Source organism: Frieseomelitta varia, unplaced genomic scaffold (genome assembly GCF_011392965.1).
Source record: "Frieseomelitta varia isolate USP_RPSP 00005682 unplaced genomic scaffold, Fvar_1.2 scaffold_402, whole genome shotgun sequence".
Classification (NCBI taxonomy): Eukaryota; Metazoa; Arthropoda; class Insecta; order Hymenoptera; family Apidae; genus Frieseomelitta; species Frieseomelitta varia.
In genome coordinates, this window is record NW_025110149.1 from 459,355 (window position 1) to 472,681 (window position 13,327).

The 13,327-nt window shown below is 36.2% G+C and overlaps 1 long non-coding RNA gene across 1 annotated transcript; it reads right to left on the reverse strand.

Annotated features, from left to right (window-relative positions):
* Positions 1-8,738: 8,738 nt before the first annotated feature.
* Positions 8,739-13,036, reverse strand: LOC122531498. Its single transcript, XR_006307291.1, has 5 exons — positions 12,205-13,036; positions 12,047-12,115; positions 11,897-11,961; positions 11,594-11,716; positions 8,739-8,915 (listed from the first exon to the last, which is right to left on the reverse strand). It is a non-coding gene; the product is annotated as an uncharacterized LOC122531498 (long non-coding RNA).
* Between the last annotated feature and the right edge of the window lie 291 nt (positions 13,037-13,327).

Here is a 13,327-nt window from a genome sequence, read left to right on the forward strand (position 1 = left end):
CAACTACTACATATGTACATCCAACACACACATACACATAGCGTAAAATACGCTATCGTAAAATTATTTCCCTCGTCGCCGGCATCACGCGTAAACTATACCTACCCAATATCGTCTCTTTCGAATTTATCTTGCCGCACGTTCTCCCATAATGGCGAGGGTGAGATCATAACTTCTCACGGGGAATAGGATTATTTTAATTAGGAATATAAACATTTACATTCCTTGATATATTCTTTACGATGCAGAGCAATGAAAGATAAGTTTGATTATTTTTTACTGATATGTCGAAGACAGAATTTCCTTCCTTTTCCAATGGAACTTTTTCAGTGTCGAATTTTACGTAGCAGCATAGTAGATAGTCCTTTCTGATTTATAGATTATTAACGGCAGAAACGATGGTTTTATATAGTGGGTAGAATAAAGAACAGTGAAAAACAGATCTATCGTCTAGGTAATAAATAGGTTTAGCTATTGTGGAGTGTGTCCAAATGTGTTCGATCATTTTCTGCAACTTTCTACATTATTCTAAATTCTAAATTTCTAATTTAAAATTTCTAAAGCTCTTAGTAGCAGAATTTCTAAATTCTAGTTTCTAAATTGTTATTATTCTAAATGATTCTATATTTACGAAAGCTTGTGTATCTAAGAGTGAAGACCCACCGAGATTCTGCCGATTGAAATGAGAAAAAGTCGCGCTACGTCAAGACGACGCGCAAGAGATTCTTAATTCTTAAACAATGAAACAAAAGCCAACACAACAAATTGCCACGTATCTTGAAATCTCGTAAGCGCTCGATGAATCTGTAATTTTGTACTCGCAAACTTGCTTGAAACGCGTTATTCAAAATGGATGAGCACGTCCTGTTCTCCGCGATTCCGCTGCCGAAGCATATCGCAGCGAAGACCCATCGGCGCGCTGCTAACTCTGGGAACTCGCACGCTCGCCGCTCGAGGAAAACGAACAAAAGCGAATTAGCGATTTCTATCGGCGCTCGGCGCGATCGAAACGGGAGCGGAGAGAAATCGAGGCCGCGGTTACGGCAACCGGCCGTTCGCACGGCAGACATTGCCTCCGCTTTTTCTATTGTTATTCCACCGAACTTCCGACTCCTCCTCGAGGGTTACTCCGCTTCGTTGATTTCGCCGCTGGTATCTGGATCGCCTCGAATGAGTCCTAAATTACGCGTCGAGCCAGTCGTTTGTTACGCGACGCGATCTTCCATCGCAGCGACGCTCGCGACTTGCGGCGAAATTGACGAAAATTTTTATCAAACTGCGCGACGTGAGACGAGCCGTGATACCTATTACTTCTGTTTCAATTTTGACTCGAGGTATAACTTTTTCCCCCTTTGGTTTTATAAATTGCTACAGTCTTAGCATTATTTAACTGTTAATTTCTGAAATATCATGTGTACATAAGGTATCCTTGTAATATTATATAATGTTGTCTTGATATGATATACTTCGTTGAAATACACTTTGACGTTGTTGAAATCATTTTCTTGTTTATGCTGTTTGTGGGAAGTATTGTCAGAAATAATTTTAAAAAAGTGATTTCTATGATATGTTAACGAATTTAAATTTAAGCACAACAGTGACTGAATTAACCTCCGAAAGATGATGAAATTTGATATTTCTCTTTAATAATCATTAAATATTATCAGATATTAATATTATATCATCAGATATTGTATTATTACATTATTGTATTATATAAATTATTTTAAATCAAGCTTAATCGTGCCAGTAATTATCCTTGTACGGCTATTGCTATATTTTCGGGCAAATCGATCTCAAAAAAAACATTCTCCTGAGATTAATTCGACGTTTATGGCGATTCATAAATATTTTTATATTTTACATACAATCTGATATTTCGTTATTTTAAAATTTACAATCGTAGCGATTTAACGATAAGACTTAATAATTCATGTACGAAAATTGTACGATATCGTAGAAAAATTATTTTACATATAGCCCTGGAGTTGTCTAAAAATTAGTAGGACAAATTCGCTTTCACGGAAGTGCAATCCCAATCGATCGTCATTACCATCGCCATTGTTCTGTCGAATAGAAACTCTGATTATAAAATTGTCAGCCTTCTTCTAACCTAACTACAACGATCTATTTTACCTGATTCATCGTTCTCTCTCTTTCTCTCTCTCTCTCTCTTTCTTTTTTTTATATCTCCCTCTACTTCTTTTTATCATTGAATCCGTTCTATCCATTTTTCCATCTTTTCCACCTCTTTGCATTCGAACATTTTGCTCTTGGGTACCGTACGAAGCTCGACAAGGCAGGTTACTATGGCAGCGTGCATGTCAAGCGTCACTTGACATTATTTTTTCGTTTTGTCGTATATTATACCGTTCAGACGCTGCCAGATATCCGCGAGTGAAGTTATACTTCATTTTATTAATTCCTTTTCTTCTATCAATTTTTTATAACAACGAATTAACCGCAAAGAACGAACTTTTTCTTTAATATCGTTTATACCTATATTTGCGACTGATCGTGATCATTAATTATTAATCTACGATATGCTTATTCTTCAGTAATTGTTCAGTTATGATAAATTGATATAACTTTATTATACGTAATTATTTTGTTTGCATTTAACAATTAACAAACACTTTAATTTGTTTAAATTTCATAAAACCATAGGATCTGTATGAATCTCTTTCCATAACGCCAATACGAAGAAATAGGACTTAATAATATAGTGCTCGTCAAAAAAAGAAGTTACTATATGTTTTTTGATTACTAAACTTGTTAGAAAATAAGGAAAAATTACACTAATTATGCAATCATGTAATTTCTGTGGAAATTAATCCGGTTAATCAAAAATCGCGACGTTGATCCTTAATCAGTTAAAGCATAATTCCAATACTCCGATATTGGCATAGAAGCTGTTTGATCGCAATAGAGTTGAAATATTAATACAAATTATTGCAACAAATGCTTACTCATCCTCCGTAATTATTGTTTTCAAGCTACCTAAGTAATAATATGAACCATATTTAATTACTTCTGATAATAATCAAATAATACGTAAACAAATAATAATAATGATATTATTACGTATTTATACGTTGTTGTTAATCAGTGTTATCGTGTATCGTTTCGATAAACATACGCATATATGTTTTACATTTGAAAGGAACACACAAGCCACGACAATCTATGCCTTAATATGTTATACACAAGTAATTATAATCAAAGTGATACAATCATGATTTTATCACAACTCATTGTAATAACTTGCAACATTTGACATTTCATGCCAACTGATTCGTACTCGATAAGTTGCACTCAAATACACGTAATTTCCATAAATTTTCATATTTCTGCGACTAGCATCTACACAGTTGACACACTTCTACTAACTGTAAGTTCATTAATGTATACTGAAAATAATCTCTTTTGTATCCTCTTATTTAATTAAATTAACAATTTCATTTGTTCATTTTTTGAGAAACGATTTAATGCAAAGCAATCTTCTCGTGAAGATTCAAATTGGCTGGAGGAAAAAGATGATAATTAAACCACGAATATTCATGCATTCATGGAAAATTTGCAGGCGGCATATTCTCGATATGAACAAAATTTATACAAAATAAAACGTGTGATTTGATATTTAATGAAACAGATGTGGACTTAGGTTTCATTCTTCTTTTCTCTATAATTCCGACAAAAATAAAAAAAAATTTGCGTAAATATTCGCAGGCTAAAATTCGGTCTAATAAAAGTCAGAATTAATTTCGCCAGAATTGCCCGCGCGTTATCATATCCGGACTGATCCGGTATCAAACGTGGATCGCGATCCCCGAAAATAGTGGCATAATGTAACAGATAACGGACGAGTAAAAACGGTCGGAGTAAGGTGGTTCTTTTTCAGTCTGGCGATGTTCGATTTTCAGCAAAAGTAATGGTTGAAAATGAATAAAGGGAAGGAGGAGGGAGGAAGCGGTACGTTTGACAATGAAGGGCCGGAGGTTGCCCCCTTCGCCGGCACCTATTTGCCAGATTGTGCAGCTTTTGTCCACTCGAATCAGCCGGCTAACAAGTTTCTACTCCCTTATCCGTTCTCGCGCTGTCGAGTCGTTCAAATTGCAAAAAAAGATTTAACGTCAGCTCTCGGTTGAAAGGTCGTTCCTTTATCGATTACGAATAAACCAAAAGGAACGGATCACGTCGTGGCGGGAGGGAAAGAGGAGGGAAGAAAGAAAAAGTAAGAATGGAAGAAAGATGAATAGATAGAAGAATGAAAGTGAGAGAGAGAGAGAGGCAGAAGAAGTAAAATCCGAAATGAACGGAGAGAAGGAACGGGGAAAAGGAACGTAGCAGTCTTTCATGACCGATGGAATTCGTTAAGATAGAAAGGTGCAGAGGGAGTAGCAGCAGCATGAAAACGCGAGTTGAAAATATCGTGTCAATATTTGCGAGGCACGTCCCGCGAAAAAGTCCCCCTTCCGACGAAGATGACGTCGGACTTCTTGCCTCGCTACGAGAATTTAATATCGGACGTCCCAGTTCCTTCGAACTAAGGCCGAGAGAAACCACCGGCGCTTCGTAGGCGGATTACCCAGCCATATGCGTAAGATTTCTTTGTAGCGGAAGGCAACCCGGCGACGATTTAACCAAGGGCTTGCTACCCAACCCCGGGAGGAAGAACGCCGGCTGAGAGAGAGAATCACGAAGGAAATCCCTCTCCGCGTGACCTGTGCAACTCTGGCCACTCAGAAGTACGCGCCCGCCTTCCTATTTTATTTCCTCGAGCTTTATTCGCCGCGCGATCGTTTCGAGCCCGGATAAAAAAATCTCGCGGTATTTTTGCACGGTGTTTAACGTCGCGGCTTAGTCACGAACTTTGTTTTCTTTCCTTCTTCTTTTTTTTACCGATTCCGTTTAACGTCGTTCAGCGAAAAGTTTCGTCAATTCCGCCTCGCGTGAATTTTAGACGTTTTCCCCTCGAAAATTCAGATTCGAGGAGTTTCATTTCGAATGCAACGACGCGTACAAAAGGAAATGTTAGGACAATTACGTCGAGAGTAGAAATAAAGAGTTCGATCGCGTGAACGTCTGGAATTTCAAACGAGGTTCTCAATCGAAAATTTTGTTGAGTCTGTACTTAGCAGCCAGCTTTGCATGGATAAATATAAAATTTCTACGTTATCGGATACTTTCGATTATTATTTAATATGAAATCTTTATTGTCTATTAATTGATACTTGGATCGGTTTCATGAAGGATTCAGATTGTTCATTCGATCTTAAGAGAATTATTGAATTTTAACGAAGAATTATAATTTCTACATTCGATAGAGGAAACTCTATTCGATCTAAAGAGACTATTCACAACTTATTGAATATAATTAACTAATTTTATCGGAGCAATTTCCTTTTAGTTTATCTTGAGAATTTTATTATATATCGATAAAAAAGACATGTTGTATCACACAGTGTATTAATTTTATAGAGACATAAACTGATGAATCACAGCTGCAACAGAAAAATGTGCAAATTAGATAATTTTTATGATGCTGAAACTCTGAAAAGTCGGAAGATTATCGAACGCTCCGAGCGACATTTCCTACTGCTTTTAATTAGCTGCGAGCGGAATTAATAGCAACTTAATTAATATTTGATACCTCACTTGAGAAACGATGAAACGTTATTATCGGTAAAATTGCCAACAACTCGGAGAGACGTCTCAAGTATTCGAAATCTCTTTTCATCGGTAAAAATAAAATCGTTAAAAATTACGAAAAAACTAATACGTGAATCTGTCGGACAAGAGACAACGCTCAATAAATTTATCGGTGGAAGTAGAATGTTCTTCGTCGAACATCTTAAAAGCAACGGATTGTAAAATCCGAAAAATAAGAAAATTTCAACGCAATCTCCTGAAATCGACTATGTGCAGTTACGTATTCGACTTTTGGAATCGTAAATTCCATCGAAATTCACCGAGCTCGGCGACAATTGCAAAATCACTGAATTGAAATTTTCAAAGAACGATTCACCTATGAGCAGCTTCCAATACATTCCACGAGCACTTTCCTTTTTGCTTGCGAAATCGGTCGGTGCGCAAAAGTAAATTAATATTGTCGGCAAAACCGCAAAAAACTTGTTCATTAAAAAAAAAAAAGGAAAAAAAACACAGAACCCGGTATTTATTCCGGAAACGAAACGCCATTCCAAATTCCGTTGATTACGCGAAAAGTTTCGCGAAACAAATCGTCGAGATGAAAGCCCTTTGAAATCGATGTACAGTACGCGGAGCGGCGCGGCGTTAAAAAAAATAGGGGAATGAACACGATGTTTGTATACGTGTCTACATGCTCATTATAAATTCCCGTTGAAACTCCCCTCCACTTCCCTATTATTTTTAATTACTTTCCTGTTCGTTTCCTTGTTCTATTTTTATACTATTTCTTCCGCTCTTTTCCTTCTACTTTTTTTTTTGTTTTTGTTTTCGTTTTTTTTCCTTTGCCTTCTTTTTTAATTCTAAATGTAAATTCGCGCAGACGCGAAAATCAAACTGGTCCACACGAGCAATTAAAACGAGTATAAACGAATTCCTATTAGAACGTAGTAATTAAAACCGCGTGGCAGAACAGTGAGGTACGCTCTTGTCAGCCGGCTAACGAGTTCCCTTACTTTTCTTATTACGCCACTATCTAATTTCCCTGCGTGCAATCTTCTGTCTCTCCCTTCGCGCGCTTTTCTCACGTAACGTAACGCCGTGCATTCGGATCCGACCGGCGAGTCAGCGAATCTTTCCGTGGGAATTTGCGCTCGGACAGGTTTTGCGGTAATAAATGGCGACGATTATTACGAAAAGCGGCACCGCTACATGTGTAACGCGATATATTTTCGCCGCTTCCCTACGTGGTCAGGCCACGCTATCACAGATTTATACTTAAGGGCCACTAACAATTTCTATCTAAGCGCGAATAAGCTATTTATAAGTTTATTCTATTTATACGTTTATTATCTATTATATGTTCTACGCAAGTTATATATAATCTGAAATTGAAAACACTATTTCTGGAAGCGTATGGGTAAGTAGAATCAGTCTGGTAGCGCTGTTGGTCAGACTAAAGTAGTAGAAACATGGAGGTAGAAACCGAGAGGTAACTGCGCCGTTCTATATTATGGCTGTTCCATTTAACTTGCATATTGTTTACAGATGAATTCAAGAAAACTGAACATTATACTACATGTAAACATCTAACTTTTCTATTACCCTCTTACTTCTTCACATTTGCAGAATGAAATAACAAAGTAACTAAGATATATAATATTAAATTACTACTTTTATGTTTCCTGCAATAATTTTTAAAACTATTTTCATATTTTTCTATCATGAAATATAATACAGAAAAAAAGTCTATACAATTATTCGAATGAAATTAAATGTTATTATCAATAAAAGATAAAAAAAGGAATGGAGAAGAAGATCACATTCATTTCCGAAAATAAAACAGATCATAAATAAGGCAAGATTGAAGGAACTTTTGGTTAGCTTTTGGTACGTGGTTTTTTGCAGGTGGCATGATTGCGAGGGAAAGAATCGAAAGAACGCAATAGCTACGTCCGCAGAATAGCAACGTCATGGTGACGGTAATTGTGCCAATACCCTTTCATCGAATCCCTAAAGATCGTACCAATTCGGAAGATTACCTCCGACATCTCCAACTACAATCCCCCGCGGAATCACTTTCTACCTTGAAAAATGAGAACGCCGATAGGACAGTATTTGATTACGTGGGAACAGAACACATTGCGTGCGTCTTGTTCGTCTTATTTCGTGCGATCAGCTTCCACGTCCCGAACGTCGATGAAATCTTTCATCGAAGATAACGATTTAATATCCATCCGTTGCAGAAGACTAATCACGGATCTGCACGAAAGAATTTTCACTTTTGTTTCGTCGCTTGATATTAAAAATAATACTAATGTTTCATCATCGTAAGATTCGCGTAATAAGTTATTGTGGAAGTTACGTGTATTAAATTAATTCAATTTAAGTATCTATGATACAGAAAAAGGGTCTATAATGAAAATTGCTGAATACTTCTCTCAGCCCACACCAGAAAGTCGTACATGTGTCTTATTCTGATTTTATATTACTTCAATTACAACCCAATCACTACAAACTCGTGAATATGCTCAGCTATTCGTCAAACTTAAAAGCCATCGCCAAAGAAAATTGCTTAATCGAGTTTTAACCGAAATTAACGCCGCTTATTCAAAATTGATTCAACGAATTACCATCTATACAGCCTATTTATCATTATCATCAACCCCTTTAATCCTGGGAATTTAAGGATTAAGCTGGATACCTCGAAATGACAGTGGAGATATCTGCACTGTACGCCCGTAATCACAGCGACGCGGAATCACACGCCACATGTGTGGTAACTCATGTCACAGACAAGGTATATGAACAGACATTGAACCTAGAGACTTCGTAGTCTGCGACCTGAAACAGAAAAAAGGTTTTTTAGAACACTCTAAGTTCAAAAAACAGAATTGGAGAACTACATCGAGCAAAATGATCGAAGTTGGTCAAATAAGACAGTAACCAGAAGGGCCATTGTCAAATGTGCATTAAACACGAACCGGAGCAACAAACGGTATCTTGTTTCGCAACACTAACTCATTAGTATTAATTACGAAATGGGCAATTTATGAAAATCAAACGCGACGAGTGCATCGTCGTATAGCAAAAACTCCCGAAAATAAGTACGCTATTAGTCTATACTTGCCTTCAGAAGTACGCAATGGCAATTGCGACGCGTCCGATGCAACTGTGCTGAAAGTTGCATTTCGCAGGTGCATCAGGTGACTCAGGAGCCTTCCACGAATCCAGCGGAAGAACATGGGCAATTTGTAAACGCAACACTATTTCCAGAAACACGATCATTCGTTACCGCAACACTAAGTGTTAAAGTAATTGAAAGAAATCGCGATGAAATAATGACGCAACACTAACTCGAAAATTAAATTCATTTACAGATAATTATTACGAGTAGAAAGTAGAGAACTGCACGAACGAAAAGCTTCTTCAAACACTCTAACATTCGGAAATCAATTAATAAGCGACGACTCTACAATTTAATTTAAAACAGAGTAGAATGCGAGTCAAATTTTACAACGTAAAACTGTTTAAAAATTCAAATCACAGCAAAAGACAATCACGAATCACAGCATCATAAATCGCAACTCTCTAAAGTAATCGCGATTGTCAGTTCCTCGCGACTCTAGTTTAAAAACCGTGATCAATTTTTCGCAACACTAATAAACAAGCGCGAAACACTAATTCAACCCGTGATTGATCTCTCGCAATACTAACAAGAGAAACCGCGAGTTGCCCAAACCGAAGAAGAACGATGATGGAGAGGAAAAAAAAGAAAAAAATAGAACTACAAATACTAAAAGAGCATAGTGACAAAGTAGTAACAAGAATGACATCCCATGCTTTGGAATCATTTGAATGATCCAGAGGATGAGAAGCCATTTGTTGTGACCCTCTTCGTGGCAGTTTGCCGGGCCTCTTCGGCTTCTGTAGCCTCTTCTTTCTTCGAGCGCAATGCCCGCTGAAACTTACATCTAGCTCGAGTCTTTCTAATCTCAAACCGAAAACCAACTTGAAGCTGACTCCAATACACATGGACGACCATCGATCATAGTGATCGCTGTCCGTTCGCATGTGGGTGCTCGAGCAATACCTACATAAGCGTTCGTTTCGGGACCTACTCGCGACCTACCCGCGACCGCGACCGCGATACTAAATTCGAAAAATCGAAGAGTAAAATCAGAGACAAGTGGCATGCTCTACTTGTACCAATTTCACTGTCGATTTTTCAAATTGGATTTCCTGAAACAGGTTGGACACGCGAAAGGGAGACACGCGACCAGAGACTGTGCCAACCTGCCCGGCCCTACCTACTTATAATTAAACACATTCACACCAAAAAGTATGCTACCTATCCTAACAGTCGCCCTATATTTAAAAAATGGCAAAACAGGCACACCAACACATTCACTCTACGGTTCTCACACATACCACCCGGGCGCGACCTAAACTAGAGAGGACGTCCCGGGACGCCTCCGACACCCGAGCTTAACACACAACTTTCACACTCTAATTTACGTACCATTTTCCTGAAATCGACTGACAATGGCTGGCGAACATTGCGTAAAACGTGATTAAAATACGTTTATATTTATACCCGAAATATTATATAATAACTGAGAAAGAATAATTTCCATAGAAAGTACATGTGCAAGTTGACTTGGAATCATTATAATTAATAATATAATCATAGTATAGTCAAGGAGTATTATTACTTAAGAAATTCATACTTCAAATCAGTGCATAAATATTTTAAATATTTCAATTCATAACAAATGGAACAATAAAAACGACGCAATTCCACATCCTAACCACACATACATACACATGTGGAAAATACGTCGTGCACAATACGCTAACGCATTGTCAGTTGCTGAGAAATTTTTTATAAGATTACAAACTACGGTCATCGTGCCCAATGTCTTTCACCCACCCAAGTAGCACCTGGGCACGTGAGTGAGATCCTGACAATCAACACGGAAGGGGTTAAACCTGAAAATCCTGAACTACAAAAATGATTAGTTTATGTAATTTATATCTAACGGACTGTTGCATTATTTTATTTCAAACTGAATTGACTCTAAGCTTTCAAAAACTATTGAAATCGCAAAAAAATAAAGACAATAAACAAGACTTGAAGTTGTTGAGAAAGACACTATGAACAATTGACTCAAACAATCACAATATCAGACAATTGACTCCAAATTAAATACTGATAGAAATAATCTCAGGCGACTTCTGCATCAAAGCACATTTTCGAAAATGCGAAAGCAGTGTCCAAACTTTGTTGCTTTGATTCAAAAATCTGCCTGTCGCGTAGTATCTCTTCTTGCACATAAAATTTCATACATTTTTTTGCGGGAAAAGTTCTAATCTGTTATAATACATTTCAAATTCTACTGCGATTTATAATTATAAAAACGTAATTAATTAAATCATTTAATACCATTATAGAAGGGACGATTAAATTTAAAATTATTAATTACTATGATAAAACACATTACCAGTACCAACAAGTAACTGCATCTTTCATAGCAACGAAATCGGAGGATATCCGTTTTCTCTACTATCAAATGCTCAAACAAATCGTTTATTAACAATAATTATCTACAAATATTTATAATTCATCCACCCATATGAATATTCAAATAGACATTTTACTTTTGCAACCATTTATATTGAAGGTACTTTAATTTTATTACAAACGTGTACGTATATCCGTGTATAATATAATTGTTAAAATCGCGATGTGCAAGAAGCCCTATCCTGATCTAATACATAAAAAATCTGAAAAAAATGTTACTACTCACGAGTACAAAAAATACCCGCGGTCACTATGCTCATTAAAAATTTCACGTATACAACCAGTCACTCGTGCCGATTCGGACCTTTTGTCCTACGACATGATTGAATGACCGGAGGAACACAAATGCATGCGACTCACGGGGTAGATGTGAAGAAAATTATCACCGATGCTGTACCGGAGCAGGAAAAGTTATCGTGAAGAGCCCCATCGAGCAGATACCATTGAGAATCCCATGGTGTAAGTAAACACCGTGAGAAATTTCTTAAAAAACATAAAAAATTTTCTTTCTAAAGACACAGTGTTATTTGCGAGATTAATTAAATTTAATATGATTTAACAGTGATAAAGATTAGAATTGTTTTATAATTATAATTTTACATTCAACGATAGAAAGAGAACTATAGAGAATAAAATTTGAATATAACTCGCTTAAGTACTTACATCTTTAGCTTTCGGAGCATCGTAAGATTCTTACAGGATCAGGGGAAATGGAGACTCTAGAAGATCTGTAACAAAACATTAAACATTAGAATTTATATTTAAAAGCGAAACAAAATCTTAAGTTGGAGATTATTAATGAAAGATTCTTACATTATTGACTTCAGAGCCACCGTTGGATTTTCCCCCCAAAAAAATGCAAAACTTGATGCTGTGAAGCGTCTGTTTTGCAAACAAACATCAAACATTACACTTTGTTGTCAAATTTGAAAAATTGAATAAATTGAGATAGAATATATAAGACTACTTACGATCTTGATCTCCAGGAGAGGCCTTATCCTCTTGAGCACTGACTCTAACAGCGAAAACGAATATTGAACAGAAGAAAATACAAAAACAGAAAGACTATCAACGCGCGCGTTTAAGTAACAATCGGTGGACTCACTGACTCTAACTTCGCGAATTATAATTTGAATGAATTGATTAGTTTATTTAATTAGAGCCATTTTGCTCAGAAAAATATAAAAATATTTCGCAACAAACACTGACTCTACCAACCGCATTGCGCGCGGTCACAAAAATTTTCTGAAATTCGACAACTAAATAAAATTTGTACTTTGACTATTAAATGTGTACATTCTTGATAAACTATTGTTGAATTTAGTATTAGAATTGTTGAAAATGATATGTAACAATTATAGTTAAATCTTACCTTGAGTTGAAGCCAAAAATGCCCGTTTTATAATTTATATTCTTTAAAATACGCAATACATACACAAATCTAACAACTATTGATTTGTACTTTTACCCGAGAACTTTTGGACGATACCTCCTTCTGGGTGATTTTGCTGGGTAATACTTCTTTCTTTACAGAAGTGGTGTGATGCTATCTTCCGCCATGTTGCCCGTGCCCATGTTGAAAAATCGATCGTGACGAATATCGATTTCGTTTGAGAATCGTAGGACGTGTATTACGTATTTTACCGTATGGTGGCGCTGCCATCGCACGTTTCGCAGGAAATGGTAACTTGGAATAAAAAATAATAAACTCTGGTTTAAACCAAATACATAAGATTCATGAGAAATTTTTGAAAAAAGAACAAAAATATTCACACACTTGATGAAAAATTGTCAATACTTTAAACAGCGACATGAGAAATTTTATTATATTACGTACCAGAATTATCATTTTAGTCATGAAATGCGTACAACCTCAATAAATTATTGTTGAATTTAATACTTGAATTGTTAACAATTTTGCAGTATGAGGTTAAAGAATCGACAAATGAGTAAAAAATATTACAATAGAAGTAAAAGAATATTTTATATATATACATATATAATAAAAGAATAGTCATATCACAAGGACACAATATTTGTAACGATTAGAATTGAAATTAAATTTTGGTATAAAATTATAAATAACTTTAAGCA